The sequence below is a fragment of the Neofelis nebulosa genome, chromosome X (assembly GCF_028018385.1).
Source record: "Neofelis nebulosa isolate mNeoNeb1 chromosome X, mNeoNeb1.pri, whole genome shotgun sequence".
Lineage (NCBI taxonomy): Eukaryota > Metazoa > Chordata > Mammalia > Carnivora > Felidae > Neofelis > Neofelis nebulosa.
In genome coordinates this window covers 91,603,991-91,620,425 of record NC_080800.1, presented here as the reverse complement: position 1 = coordinate 91,620,425, position 16,435 = coordinate 91,603,991, and the positions used below count along the sequence as shown (strand labels likewise).

General features: G+C 38.6%; 1 long non-coding RNA gene across 1 annotated transcript in view; it reads left to right on the top strand.

Annotated features, from left to right (window-relative positions):
• LOC131502929 (uncharacterized) overlaps positions 1-16,435 on the top strand; it is a 62,052-nt gene that overhangs the window by 5,086 nt on the left and 40,531 nt on the right. The window contains exon 2 of the long non-coding RNA XR_009257258.1: positions 7,389-7,445. This is a non-coding gene — a long non-coding RNA (uncharacterized LOC131502929). The remainder of the gene's footprint in view (positions 1-7,388; positions 7,446-16,435) is intronic.

Genomic DNA, 16,435 nt, shown 5'->3' with positions numbered 1-16,435 from the left:
TAGTGAAAGTAAAGTGGCATTATGCCTACAATAAGTGTGGTTTCCTAATTACCTTAAATAACCAAGGATCTATTTGATGTTTTAAACAATTCAGAAAGAAATTGTAATGAATGCATGCCACATTAATTTCTTCAAATTCTTTTTATAAGTTTTGTTTGTGCACTTACTATTTTCTCTGCCTCTCCATCATTATGGATAACTCATCTGTCAAGATTGAGCAGAGGTACGATTTTCCCCAAGAAGCCTTTCTCTGACCCTTGTAAGGGATGTCCATTATGTAAAATACTACTCTTTGCCTGTCTCGGTCATACTTCTTTTTTTTTTTTAAGATTTTTTTAAGTTTGCTTATTTTCGAGAGAGAGAGAGAGCTAGAGAGAGCGAGCTAGAGAGAGCGAAAGCGAGCAAGCCGGGGAGGGGCAGAGAAAGAGAGGAAGACAGAGAATCTGAAGCAGGTTTCAGGCTCTGAGCTGTCAGCACAGAGCCCAATGAGGGGCTCAAACTCACTAACCATGACATCATGACCTGAGCCTGAGCCAAAGTTGGAAGTTTAACCAACTGAGCCACCCAGGCACCCCTCAGTCATACTTGTTGATGTTTAAATTACTGTCCTTTTTTCTTCCTCTGGACTGTAAAATCCTAAAAGGTAGAGACCATGTCTACCTCATCGCTGAATTCCCAGGATTTAGTGCTATCCTTGGAACCTAGATTATAATAAATGTTTATTGAACTAAAAAGAGTTAAATTATTAGGTACTATGGTAAGCCCTGTGGGAAATAGAGATGATTAAAACATAGTTCCTTTTCTGTTCCAGTAATAGAGTATTTGTTTTGTTCCTTGGCTGATCACTGGATCTTGGAGTTTAAGAATTAAGAAATCTTGGTATCCATTCTTTTTATTTTATGGACAAGAAACAGAGGTTCACATAGATTGTAATTTTTCCCAATGTTGTAATAGCAGAGCTAAGAGCTAAACCCAACCTTCCAAATGCCTGGTGAGTGCTCTCCTATACTATGCCAAGTTATCCTTTAATTATGAGCAGACAGCAATAACTTCTGCATTATAATATAAAGCAATAATAGCAATATAACTTTTAAAGGAAGATAAATCAGAAATTTCTCTTCTTAATCTTTTCAAACACAGCACATCATAGAATCCACAAGCCCCCTCACTTGTGTTTAGATCTCTTTAATTTTTCATCATTCACGAATGCTTTGTGTATATCTTTTATTATGGTTATAGTAAATGTCTTATCAAAGCCAAGAAGTCATGTGTTACAAAACATTTGTTTTTAATCTCTGCTTTGTGGATCCATTGTATTCTTGAAAAGTTGCCAACACTTGACTCTCCATTTCTTCTCCCCCCTCCAAAATGTTATTGATGGCAGTTGTCTTACTTTTAGGGATACTGAAATGACTGTTTCTTGGCCTACACTGGTCAAATCTTGGATTAAAATAATACTATAATAGAGTCCATTTTTAGAGAATCGTAAGGAAAATGGTTTAATTTTAAAGGGTAGCAGAATATGCCACCTCAAGAAATGCACTTCGACATGAGGATTATTTCAAGTTGAAGGCAGTTGAGATGACGGTGACAACAGAGAGAATGATATGGAATAACCACTGTTAAAAGAGTTATTTAAAATGGAGCTGGGAGGACACTGAGATGGAGCTTATGCACATCTTCTGTCTCAAATTCTTGGAATTTTTGCTGAATTCATCTAAAGCCAAGGCATCTGCTATATGTTAAAATGGACATAATAGGACTTTCTGCCTAACACTAGCCTTAGCAACCAATCACACACAGATTAGTGTAATTGTAGAGATACCAGCACCAATCACCTTTTCTTCAAAACAACTTATGTAAATCCCCCGTTTCCTCTTTAAAAACTCTAACCTCCTTTGTCTCTCTAGAGCATGCTTTCAATTTTAGGAGAATCTGTCTCCCGGATTGCAATGCCTAAAACCCCAAATGAACACACATATTTCATTTTGCAGTTTGCAGTGTTGTCTTTTGTTGATTGACAAAGCAGATACAAGAAAAACTCTCTGCCTTCCCCTTATTTGCTTAAAAGTAGTTATAAAGGTGTCCCTCTCCCCTCTGTACCAGGAAGGACAGAAATTAACCACCAGGGACAATTCTACACCCTTATAAGCCTGGAGTCTGCATTAGAGGAATCTACATAACAAACTACTAACTAGCCCTTAGGGTCCTTTAGTTCCCCCATATCTTCACCTTCCCACAATTTGCCACCCAGAAAACTCAAGTCCTTTTCCTTTGTCTTGTTTCGTCTATAAAACTTGTTCTTTTGTTAAGATGCTATATAAACTCAAGTTCTAACCACCCCTTTCAGTTACTCATCATTGAGTACTCCCATGTGCTGTGCATGGTGCACCTATTAATAAACTTGTGTTACTTTCTCTCTCGTTAATCTGGTTTCTTTGCCAGTCTAATTCATGAGGACCTAGGTAGAGAATCCAGAAGGGCAGGAGGACAAAACAGATTTTTTACCTCCTCTATGGTTTATTAACCGATATTTTTATTTTAACGATGTTTAAAACATTCAGACTAGGTTGCCTAGTTTCTTCAAGATCCTAGTGAGTAAAAGAAATATCCAAGTGAGTAAAAGAAAGGACTTCATTTACCCAAGGGTGTGCAGGACAGCTGATAAAATCAAGATTCAGTAAAATAAGAAAGAGGTGCCTGGATGGTTCAGTCGGTTAAGCACCCAACTTCGGCTCAGGTCATGATCTCTCAGTTCGTGAATTCAGCCCCGTGTCGGTCTCTGTGCTGATGGCTCAGAGCCTGGAGCCTGCTTTGGATTCTGTATCTCCCTCTTTCTCTGCCCCTCCCCCACTCACGGTCTGTCTCTCTCTCTCTCTCTCTCTCTCTCTCTCTCTTTCTCTCTCTCTCTCTTTCTCTCTCTCTGAAAAACAAGTAAACATTTAAAAAAATTTGTTTTAAAGTTTGAAAAAGATAAGAAAGAAAATAAGCAGAAGCAACGAGTTCAAATAAATCAGATCAAAGTCTTAGACTTAGGTTTAAAAAAATCACTATGCAAGTACAAAATTGGGGCTTTAATGTACCATAATGAATGAGAGTTGGCTGCATCGCTACTTGAATTATCAGAGTCAGGAGGAAAAAAACTAATTTTTATTGAACATTCCTAATGTGCCAAGCACTGTGGTAGACATATTATATGTCTGATCTCTTTTCATTAGGCTTAAATTGTAAGATTTTTACAAATCTTATCTCTACATGAAATTACTACTTATAAAAATTACACTAGAAATCATATTAAAGCTACAATATTACTGGAATAATTCAAATGAACCTTTGTGATTTTCACTTCACATTCCTTCCCAGGCTACATAGACAAAGATCAAAACCCATGAAATGTTCACTTTAAGTAAAATCCAATTGATTCTGAAACAAGTCACCTAAATGAAGCATTTAATTCTATTATTGTGACTACAAGACTAAGTTACACATCTCATTACCGTGTATTTTTAGAAGAAGGAAAAGACATTTATATGATCCTGATTATATGGGTATATGCCTCCTGTGTGGATCAGTGATGTTAATTAACCCCTTGTTGTATAAAATTTTCATAATGAGCTTAACTACAAATGATAAAATGTTTGATTAAAGGAGGCTGTACTGAGTATAATTCCAGACATTGCTTAGAATCCATTGTGTAACAGAAGCTAGCGTTTAGATGAGCCAATGGCATTAAGACTCAAATGTTGTTCACAATTCAAATTTTCAAAAGGTCTGAGTTGTATAATTTTGTTGTTTTTGTTAGTTTTAACGTTTATTTATTTTTGAGAGAGAGAGAAACAGAGTGTGAGCAGGGGAGGGGCAGAGAGAGGGAGACACAGAATCCAAAGCAGGCTCCAGGCTCTACACTGTCAGCACATTGCCCGAGGAGGGGCTCAAACTCATGAATTGTGAGATCTTGAGCTGAACTGAAGTTGGATGCTTAACCAACTGAGCCACCCAGGCGCCCCTATAAATTTCTTTTTATTTAATTCTCTTTATCTGGTTATTGCTAACATATAGCAAAACTATAGACTATAACATGCTATTGTTTATAAATGTCAGAGGCATGGATATATCACTTAATAAAAAAATTCATTAAAAGTATTCATTGAAAAAAAAATATTCATTGAGCACTTAACTATGTGCAAGTCCCTCTGCTACTCATAGATGCACTAGGCAGGTTAGGGTTTAGTGAAAACGCACAAACATGTATACAAATATATTTTTTTAACGTTTTATTTATTTTTGAGAGAGAGGGAGACAGAGCGTGAGCGGGGGAGGGGCAGAGAGCGAGGGAGACACAGAATCCGAAGCAGGTTCCAGGCTCTGAGCTGTCAGCACAGAGCCCGACACGGGGCTCGAACCCACGAACCGTGAGATCATGACCTGAGCCGAAGTCGGACACTTAATGAACTGAGCCACCCAGGCTCCCCTATATAAATGTTTTTACAAATTGTGGTACAGTGCAATAAAAAACAGAGCAATGTAAGAGAAAATGACAGGAATGGGGGGAGGCGTGGAGACACAGTGGTCAAGAGAAAGCTTCTCTGCAGATGTGACATTTAAGCTGAGGCTTGAAAGATAAGGAGGCAACCAGGAGATGATTGAGGGAATAACCTTCCAAGCAAAATGAATTGATTGTGGGCAGGTCATGAGGAAAGGTGTTTTGCTTGTTTGAACAGAGAAATGAAAAAGGACAGTGTATGTGGAGCATAATAAGCAAAGGAAACGGTGGCATGCAATGAGATCAGAGTTCCACAAGCCCTGCAGGTCACGCATGGCAAGGATTTTTGTGTCCCTCAAGAATTGAGTAAGTGGCAAATGTGCTGCTGTACCTAAGAGCATTTTTCCCTGTCTTAAAAATTGTGATTTTTAGATTAGAACATGTACATAATGCATCTCAGAAGAATTACGCTAAGCACAGAAATGCATTGTTCATAAGAAGAACTCATCTTTAAACTAAAATTGTAATTTTACTGAATTAATTCCTTGTACATGGAATTTTTTTATAACAGTACAGTAAAAAGACAAAGGTCCCCTATACTATCCCTCTCCATTCCTGATTCTTACTCTTGAAGGGCAATAACGTTAAACAATTTTAGCTTTTCCCTATGGTATTTACTACCATGCTTTTATGTAACATGCCTATGTGGCTATTTCTTGACTCTTCAGCTTTTTAGATAATATGTATGAACTCTCTTATGAAAGGTGGCAGTTTGACTCTTATGCACCCATAAATACACATTTCCCTTCCAAAATTTTTGGTGGAATCAATATTCAGTGATTATGTTACTTATGTGACTTTGTAAACATTATTAAAAGTTTAACCAAATATGGAGTATGTTAATACATTTTCTTCCCTATAAAAATGTGGTTTTGACAAATGTATTTAATTTTTATTCACTTAGGATTTTTTTATGTATCTATCACTTACTCATCCCCAAATAGGTTTTTCCAAGAAATCTCCACATCTCTTTTCTGTGTATTCAAATACATCATGTTATCTGTAAGTTTCATTTTTTTTTTTTAAATTAAAGATGTCTGTGATGGGGATTTCTGTCCTTCTGTTCCAATCTGAGCAGGTTTAGTCTTTCTGAATGGCTGTCTTCCTGGGTTATCCCTACACCCTCATCCTAAAAATTGCTTTTTCCTTTCTCTTGTGTCGGATCCCCTTTTATGGATGTTATGTTCCCCTCACTTTTGCTTTAACTCCCTCATTTTGGTGGACAAACGCCCTCTAGTAATTTCTTGAGAAAGATGGTACACCTTTTGAGATCTTGAATGCCTGAAAACACCTTGTTCTAATCTCTCATCTGATTGTGCATTCAACTGATACAGAGTTCTAGGTTGGTGTATTCGTGTCCTATCGCTGCTGTAGCAAATTATCCCAAACTCAGTGGCTCAAAACAACACAAATTTATTCTCTTTGGATCAGAAATTTGAATTTGGTTTCAATGGGCTAAAGTCAAGGTGTCGGCAAGGCTGGTTCCTCCTAGAGGCTGTAGAGGAGAATCTTTTTCTTTGCCTCTTCCAGTTTCTACAGGCCACCTGCTTTGCTTGGCTCATAGCTCCTTCCTGTATCTTCAAAGCATTATCACTCCAACCTCTGCTTCAGTTTTCACATCTCTTTTTTTCTTACTTTGATTTTCCTGCCCCCTTATTATAAGCACCCTTTTGATTATATTGGGCCCACCCAGAATCCAGGAGAATCACCCCATCTCAAGATCCTTAACTTAATCACATGTACAGAATTCCTTTTACCATATGAGGTAACTAACTATTCACAGGTCCAAGGATTGGGATGACATCTTTGTGGGGAGTAATATTTACAATACCACATTTGCAAATTATTTTCTCTAAAAACTTATCTTCAGGATTCTAGGGATACAGATTAGAATTTTGTTCCTAATATTGTGACCCTCTGTATATGACCTGTTTTTCCCCCTCTGGAAACTTAAAATCTTCTCTTTATTCCATCTTCTGAAATTTCAGTGTAATGTCCATTACTGAGAATCATTTTCTCATTCACAGTTCTGGATACTTGGTAGACCATCTGGATACTAATATCTTGCGGTGCTAGGAATTTTTCTTATATTATTCCTTTAGTGATTTCCTCCCTTTTACTTTTTATGTCCTGTCTTTCTGGAACTTCTGTCTAACTTGACCCTCCTTTACTGAATCCTTGAATTGTGTCATCTTTTCTCTCTTTTCTACTTCTTTTTCTTTCTGTTCTACTCTCTAGGAGAACTCCTGAATTCTCAATTTTTATTCTTCTATTAAGATTTTTACTGTAACATTTTAATTTCTGAAAGTTCTTTCTCATTCATTGCAAGTTCCATTTTACAGCCTACTATTCTTATGTCTCCAATGTAGTATCTTCTCATATTTCTGAAGACATTATAGTTTTTTGCTTCTTTTTACTTTGACTTTTGTTACTTTTGTAGTTGTCATTTCTGTGTTTCACTTTAGAAACTTCCCTCAAATATCTAGAAATTTGACTAGCCATAAATATTTAAGAGCGAGGCACAAAAAAGAAGTTCTGTCTCCATTGTTGGGACTTTTGGATTGTTTAGCTTCCCTGGGGAGTAAGTGAGCAGGTTTTTCAATGGGAGAACCCCAAATACCAGTGTCTATAGGTCTTTATTCTAGCGCTAGTCAGCTTCTCCAGAATTATCCAATCTCCTGCTCAGCTGACAGTATCTTAGAAACCAAGCAGCAGAAAGGTGACAAGGTCAGGAGGTGTTACTATTTAGTATATAGAGACTTAATCCTCATTTTCATTAAAGTTCACACCCAGCCCTCAGCTATGCCTATTGTTTCCATGACTAGATCTTTTGTTTTTTTCCTAGAAAGAGGTCTCAATTACTCCAGAAAATAAAACTTGAATCATTCATTTGTTGGAATGGGTAAGTGGCTTTGGGGACCTAATTTTTCCCTAATATATACATTCTATCAATCCTCACCTTTTTTTTAAGGCTTATTTACTTATTTATTTATTTTGAGAGAGAGAGAGAGAGCACAGTGTGAGAGGAACAGAGAGAGAGAGAGAGAGAGAGAGAGAGAGAGAGAGAGAATCCCAAGCGGGGTCCATGCCGTCAGTTCAGAGCCCAACACTGGGCTCGAACTCATGAACTGTGAGATCATGACTGAGCCGAGATCAGGAATCGGATGCTTAACTGACAGCCTCCTAGTCGCCCCAAATCCTCGTCTTTTTAAGCCCTTCCTTCATCCTGTACCTCAGAGATACCAGTAACTTTAAGAACTGAACCCATCACCACCAGCCTTAGGTTTCAGCTTTCTCTAGTTACTTAAATCTCAACTGTCGCTCTCCAACTTCTCCAGTTTTGTTGACTTCATCTGTCTGCTGGCCTCTCCTCTCCTGTTCTCTTTGTCCTTCTCCATTTATACTTTTAAAAAATTTCTTTACTGTCATTTTAGTGGAGCTTCATCATGCCACAGAAATAAATGCATGTTTAGCTGGAAGTCTTTTTTAAAAAATATTTTATTTTTAAGTAATCTCTATACCCACCATGGGGCTCCAATTTCCAATCCAGAGATCAAGAGTCATGGTGCACCGACAGAGCCACCCAGGTGCCCCTAACTAGAAGTCTTTTAGCATACTCTATATTGACAAATAATGCATTCCAGAGATAATAACACTAAGGGTGCAAGAGTAAGAGGAGAGGCCCACTATGCAACAAAAAAGTAAATATCTGTTCCAGAGAAACATGAAATAAACAATTGTATGATATGTAAGCCATATATAGGACTATTCACCACACTGTGAAAAAGTAAAAGGTCTGTTGCTATGGAAAACTGAATTGTATTAACTTTCAAATACTTAAAATTATACGTAATTTAAGATGCTGTGTAAACATAAGATATATGGGCTTGTCTAGTGTTTTTTGGATTCAGAATGCATTTTTATAAAAAATTGCCTTTAGGGGCACCTGGGTGGCTCAGTAGGTTGTGTCCAACTTTGGCTCAGGTCATGATCTCGCGGTTCATTTGAGTTCGAGCCCCACATCAGGATCTGTGCTGACAGCCCAGAGCCTGGAGCCTGCTTTAGATTCTGTGTCTCCCTCTGTCTCTGCTCCTCTCCCACTCATGCTCTGTCTCTCTCTCTTTCTCTCTCCCTCTGTCTCTCAAAAATAAACATTAAAAATTTTTTTTTCAATATATGAAATTTATTGTCAAATTGGTTTCCATACAACACCCAGTGCTCATCCCAAAAGGTGCCCTCCTCAATACCCATCACCCACCCTCCCCTCCCTCCCATCCCCCATCAACCCTCAGTTTGTTCTCAGTTTTTAAGAGTCTCTTATGCTATGGCTCTCTCCCACTCTGACCTCTTTTTTTTTTTTTCCTTCCCCTCCTCCATGGGTTTCTGTTAAGTTTCTCAGGATCCACATATGAGTGAAAACATATGGTAACTGTTTTCTCTGCCTGACTTATTTCACTTAGCATCACACTCTCCAGTTCCATCCACGTTGCTACAAAGGGCCATATTTCGTTCTTTCTCATTGCCACGTAGTACTCCATTGTGTATATAAACCACAATTTCTTTATCCATTCATCGGTTGATGGACATTTAGGCTCTTTCCACAATTTGGCTGTTGTTGAGAGTGCTGCTATAAACATTGGGGTACAAGTGCCCCTATGCATCAGTACTCCTGTATCCCTGGGGTAAATTCCTAGCAGTGCTATTGCTGGGTCATAGGGTAGGTCTATTTTTAACATTAAAAATTTTTTTAAGATTTTATTTAAAAATTTTTTATTTTTAAGTAATCTCTACAACCAATGTGGGGCTCAAACCTATAACCCCGAAATCAAGAGACACATCAACTGCACCAAACAGGCACCCCATTGCTCCTATCTTTATAACAATGCTAATACCATACCCACAGTGTCCTTTCCTCCACTTCTTTTTCTTACACCCGTGGAATGAGTCTCAGAAAACTAATTTATGAAGGAGAAGCAATGATAGGATTTTAATCCAGATCCAGTGCTAAAGCCCGTGTTCTTTTTCACCTGGTCTCCTTTACTCAACGAGTAATATATAGTTGTGAGCTGGCTGGCTAATGACCATGAGGCAGAGTTCAATTAACTAGCCTGTGTGTAAAAATGGAATGACTAAGTATGTTTTTGTAGCACACTGCTTTCATCAATTGTCATGACTTCTATAGAATAGATGTCGTATTTCAATATATGAGAGATGGCTTTTGGAGAGTTCCGTTTGGGAAAAGGAGGAGAGAAGAGGAAAAACTAGAAAAGGTGGGTGGTGGGGCGCCTGGGTGGCGCAGTCGGTTAAGCGTCCGACTTCAGCCAGGTCACGATCTCGCGCTCCGTGAGTTCGAGCCCCGCGTCAGGCTCTGGGCTGATGGCTCGGAGCCTGGAGCCTGTTTCCGATTCTGTGTCTCCCTCTCTCTCTGCCCCTCCCCCGTTCGTGCTCTGTCTCTCTCTGTCCCAAAAATAAATAAAAAACGTTGAAAAAAAAAAAATTTAAAAAAAAAAAAAAAAAAAAAAAAAAGAAAAGGTGGGTGGTGATATCTCAAGCAACAGTCATTTTGTATAGACTAGGTTTGAGATGGAACCATTTATAACTCTGGCATGTATCTGACCCTGAATCCTCATGGTAAGGCCATTACGTAAAGACATACATGACACCAGAAGTTACTTTAATGTTTAAAACAGAGCCCATGTAATGTCAGAGGTTTTACTTCTTAGGCATATTTAATATCATGTAACAAAATTTTGTTTAGCAAGAACTTGCTTAATAAAAAAAAATCACATTTTATCACCTTTTGAATTCTCTCTCTTTCTTGGTTAGTCTGCTAAAGGCTGTAGATTTTGTTTATGCTTTCAAAAAAACCCAACTTTTGGGGTACCTGGGTGGCTCAGTCGGTTAAGCGTCCAATTCTTGATTTTGGCTCAGGTCATGATCTCACAGTTTGTGGGATCGAGCCCCTCACTGGGCTCCACGCTGGTAGTGTGGAGCCTGTTTGGGATTCTCTCTCTCCCTCTCTCTCTTCTCCCCTACTTGTGTGCTCTCTCTCTCTCAAAATAAACCTTTAAAAAACCATTAGTTTCACTGACTTTTCTTTGTATTATCTTTCTTCAGTCACTGTTTCATTTATTCCTGCTCTAATCTTTATTATTTCCTTCCTTCTGCTAACTTTGAACTTAGTTGGTTCTTCCTTTCCTAATTCTTTGAGGTGTAAAGTTTGGTTGTTGATTCAGAATCTTCTTTGTTTTCTCAGGATTGCTTTTGCTGCAATCCATAAGTTTTGGCGTGTTTTGGTTTTGTTTCCATTTATCTCAAGACACTTTCTGATTTCCCCTGGGATTTCTTCCTTGACCCATTGGTTGTTCAGGGAAGAATATGTTGTTTAATTACTACGTATTTGTGAATTTTTGTTTCCTCCTGTCATCAATTTCTAGTTTTATACCTTTGTAGTTGGAAAAGATACTTGATTGAAAGATGGTTTCGATCTTAAATGTGTTAAGGCTTGCTTTGTGACCCATCATATGATCAGTGCTGGAGAATGTTTTGTGTAAGTTTGAGAAGAATGTGTATTCTGGTGTTGTTGGATGGAGTGTTCTGTATAAGTGTGGTGGGCCCATTTGGTCTATAGTGTTATTCAAGTCCACTGTTTGCTTATTACCATTCTGCCTGGATGATCTGCCCAGTGTTGAAAGTGGCATATTGAGGCCCCCATTACTATTACTGTAATGCTATCTATTTCTGAACTGATCTCTTCATTACTGTATAGTGACCTTCTTGTCTCTTGTGACTGCCTTTAACTGAAAGTCTATTTTATCTGATAGAAATACAGTTACTCCTGCTCTCTTTTGGTTATCATTTGCATGGAATATCTTTCTCCACCCTACATCTAGTACTTCTTAAATCCAAACCTTTAGTGTACTTGCTTTCCTGGCATTTTTTACTGATACGTAAGGTACAAAAAAAGTTTTCTGTTCGGTGCAAATCATAAAATGGACATCTAATGAATATTTTCTAAAAGTAGCAGCATTTGCCCACCTGGAATGGGATTGCTCTGCATATACCTGCAAATGTTGTTAGCTTTTCGTTAGAGAATATCCACCAGATGGCAACCTCATCTGCATGTGAAACATGATGTGCAATCCTCTGCAACCCATTACAAGTCCCTGGAGCCAAATGTTCCCTGATTAATGGCTGATTTCTATAGTGTTCCCAGTAAATGGATACTAAGTAGTCACTTGCCAGTGGGGGATGTGCAGAGTTGGGATGTATTTAGCATCAACTGTGAATTATTTTTAGTAGCACTCTTTTATTATTAATATTGAAATCAAAAATAATAGAATCTATTTCCATGTTGCCCTCTAAACATTTTTCTAAGTTGAAGCCAAAGGGAACCGAATTTCTTCCCCCAGTGTATAAAGCAGCAGACAGGGTTATTTCTTTGTGAATCACAAGGTGTTCTAGTTGGATTCCTTGTCCTTAATGGCAATCTGGTAGCTAGCTGGTTTATTGCTTAAAATGCAAACCGTCTTCCTGTTTTCTAAACCTGATAGTATGCAGAGAGTACTGCTGGGGATATTTAACATGTCCCTTATTGTTTTCTGTTTATAAACAACCTGCCCTGAGGTACTAATTAGATGGAAGATATTGCATATACTTAACAAATCCTGTAGTGTTTTTCCATACCAATAGATCTGTGACCAAGGTGAAAGTCATTGATGGGTTGGTTATATGTGCTGCAAATCTTTGAAAATATGTGTGAAGGTAAATGTTCTAGAAAAAGAAAAAAATTATTTGTTGAGATTTGTAGTCCTAAATAGCTAGAATTCTAATTGCAAATGATATTTCACTAATAAATCCTTTCAAAAGTGGCATATTTCACCTACATTAAAGTACAGCTGTGTAAGACATCTGTTTGAATTAGGTATCTATACTTCCTAACAGATTGCCTTTTTCTGATGACTGTAACTGACTTTCTTTTGCATCTGTACATTTCTAAAATACATATTTGACAAATATGCTTTTTTTTCTCCGTCTTCTAGGTACTAGTTATAATTTTATTGCGGCATATTTCACATGTCATCTAACTCACCCATTTCAAGTATACAATTCAATAATTTTTAGTAAATTTAAGTTTCCTGTTTATTTTTCCCCCATGCATTTTTTTAAATGGAAGAGCTTTTTTATTTTTTATTTTATTTATTTTTAATTTTTTTTTAACATTTATTCATTTTTGAGATACAGAGAGAGAACATGAGCAGGCGAGGGGCAGAGAGAGAGGGAGACACAGAATCCAAAGCAGGCTCCAGGCTCCAAGCTATCAGCACAGAGCCTGGTGCAGGGCTCGAACTCACAAACCATGAGATCATGACCTGAGCCAAAGTCGGATGTTCAACCGACTGAGCCACCCAGGCGCCCCTTAAATGGAAGGGTTTTTTAAGGTTTATTTCTTTATTTTGAGAGAGACAGAGACAGGGTGAGTGGGGGAAGGACAGGGTGAAAGGGGGAGACAGAGAATCCCAAGCAGGCTCTGCACTGCCGGTGCTGACCCCGACACAGGGCTCAAACCCAGGAATCTGTGAGATCATGACCTGAGCCAAAACCAAGAGTTGGACGCTCAACCAATTGAGCCACCCAGGGGCCCTTCCCCATGAATTTTTAAAATGGTAAAGTTGGGTGCGCCTGGGTGGCTCAGTCGGCTAAGCGGCCGACTTCGGCTCAGGTCACAATCTCGCGGTCCGTGAGTTCGAGCCCCGCGTCGGGCTCTGTGCTGATGGCTCAGAGCCTGGAGCCTGTTTCAGACTCTGTGTCTCCCTCTCTCTCTGCCCCTCCCCTGTTCATGCTCTGTCTCTCTCTGTCTCAAAAATAAATAAACGTTAAAAAAAATTTAAAAAAATAAAATAAAATAAAATGGTAAAGCTGTATCTAGAAGCTATTCCTCATTGCATGACAAAGTATTCTGCATTTTGGCGGCTCATCTATCTTTGGTTTATGCCTGCTTGTAGATACTATTTACTTAAATGAAGGTCAGAAAATCTGACTCTTGCGTGTCTGAAGTTTTGTTAGTGTCAGTGTTTCGGTGCCCCATCTTCTACATTGGGTAGGGACCTACTTACATCACATTACAGAGTTGGAATTTTGGCTTCATTGTCATATAATACTAACAAATCTAACCTTTGGTACTACCAGACCACAGGAGCTAGTGACTATTATTTTAATTTAACATATGTGCAATACTCACCTTACATTAACACATTTTACAGCACATATAAGACTGTTAATGCTCTTAAAGGATTTACAAAGTAATTGAAAAATTGACCTGGGGGGGGAAATAATAAGTAAGTAAGTAAGTAAATAAATAAATAAATAAATAAGGGGCGCCTGGGTGGCTCAGATGGTTGAGCGTCAGACTTTGGCTCAGATCCTGAACTCACAGTTCATGAGTTCAAGCCCCACGTCGGGCTCCGTGTTGACAGCTCAGAGCCTGGAGCCTGCTTCAGATTCTGTCTCCCTCTCTCTCTGCCCCTTCCCGCTCATAGTCTGTCTCTCTCTCAAAAATAAAAAATGAAAAAATAAAAATAAAATTAAAAAAATGAAAAATTGACCTACTAGAAAGGGGGTATAAAGAGTCCTCCAGAAAGATCATTAAGACTCCATTCATATTCTCCTGTATCCCTTTCTTTCTTTTTTTTTTTCTCATCACCCAGACATACAGCATTCTGTTCACTTATTTTGCCATCTAGATTTGCCCACATGGCTCCAAGTTCAAATCACATCAGCAAAGTGTACATAAAAACTGATGTCCCTCTTATATTAAATATTAGTTCCCTTCTTCATATGTGTGGGTCAAAGGCTATATTATAAAGTAGTAGAAAAATCCCCAGGTCAGTATTACTATTGTTTCTTGCATTGATGGTCACCAAGAAATGATGTCTCCCTTAGTTGGAAGAGTTTCTTTGACCTTGATGGAGGAAATTCTCCCATATTTGAATAAATAAATTCCTGAGTTTGAGGAATCTATGCCTATATACATAGCAACTAAAAAGCTTTAAAAATTATCAAAAACAACCATTTCAACACTCTGGAAATTGACCCAAGGATACAACTGAGAACTTTTGAACTTTGAGAACAGGGCAAGTCTATGTGGTAATTCTTGCCTGAGTGTGATGGTTAATTTTACATGTCAATTTGATTGAGCTAAAGGATGTCCACATACCTAGTATAACATTATTTCTGGGTGTGTCTGTGAGGGTGTTTCTGGAAGAGATTAGTATTTGAATCAACAGACTGAGTAAAGATTGGGATCACCCTCACCAGTGTAGGTAGATATCATCTAATCCATCGAGGGCCAGAAAGGCTAAAGAAGGGTAAATTTGCTCAGCATGAGCTGGAACTTCTGTCTTCTTCCCTCAGACATTGGTGGTCCTTGGTTCTTGGTCCTTCAGACTCAAACTGGGATTTACACCATTGGCTCCCAGGACTTTGGGTTTGGACTAGAGCTATGCCATTGGTTTTCCTGGACCTCCATCTTGCAGACATCAGATCCTGGGACTTCTTAGCCTCCATAATTGTGTGAGCAATCCCTCGTAATACATCACTTGCTATATATCTTTTTATATATCCTATTGGTTCTGTTTCTCTGGAGAATCCTAATACACTGGGCTTACTTCAACTTCCCAGTCACCACCACCACCACCACCACCACCACCACCCCCTACCCCAGCTTTGTTGGCACAGTAGTTCCACCAAGGTGAGGCAGTCTACAAAATAAAGCCCAGCAGCTTTGCTGCTACTGCCACTACAAAGAACTCACTTGATTTAGAGCATCGTTGGTTAAAGTAGTGATCTTGGTGGCAAGCAGGTAAGAAAGCCTGCTAGCCTGAGATTGCAGGACTGTTTGGGGCAGGCAACAGACTAGCAGTGGACATAACAGGGAATTCCAGGAAGTGAGACAGCCATAGTGGGCTTGCTTAGACAGCCACATATCCTGTGCACATGCGCACACGTCCCTGGCCTTCTGTGCCTACGTGAATGTACGGAGGGAAAAGCAAGTGAGAGCAGCCGAAAGCAAAAGCTGTAGCAAAACGTGAAAGCAATTTGATCTTTGAATATGTTCCCCAGTCCACAAACAGACCCATCAGCAGAAAATGAATATGTAGTGGCTGGAGGTGTTAGAGCAAAATGTTGAAGCAACTTTTAGCTAAACACTATGCAGACACACCTGCAACCCCCAGTAGGCTAGTTTTTGAAAAGAAAAACAAAGGAAAAAAATCTGAGCAGAGACATCAGTATCCACACACTGTAGTAGGGACAGAGGTCATAAACTTAGTCCAGGCAAGTTAGTAAATAAGCAACCAAACCACAAAAAGCAATAACAAGCTTCAGGAGGTAAAATCAGAATCCAGAGTTGTTACAATATATTATCTAATCTCTGATATTCATGAGAAAATTCGACAAAAAAAATAAAGAAATTGATTCAGCAATTTAAATTCTCCGCCCCCCCCCTTCCAAAAAAAAAGCCCAGGCCCATGCAGCTTTTGTGGTAAATTTGATTAAATAAAGAGAAAAAAAAAATCACACCAATCTTTTACAAACACTTTCAAAAGTAGGAAAGGGAGTGCCTCCCAACTTCTGTGAGGCCGGCATTTGATACCAAAGACATCAGAGCAAAGGAAACTATAGATTGCTATCCCTCATGAATACACATGCAAGAAATCTTAAAAAGTATAAGCACACTAAATTCAGCAACAGACTGAATCCTATATGAAAAGGATTATAAAACATGGCAAAGTGACATTTGTTCCAAAAATGCAAGTTGGCATAATATTAAAGAACAATTAAATACACCATGTTAATAGAATAAAGGACCAGAAACCACATAATCATCTCAAT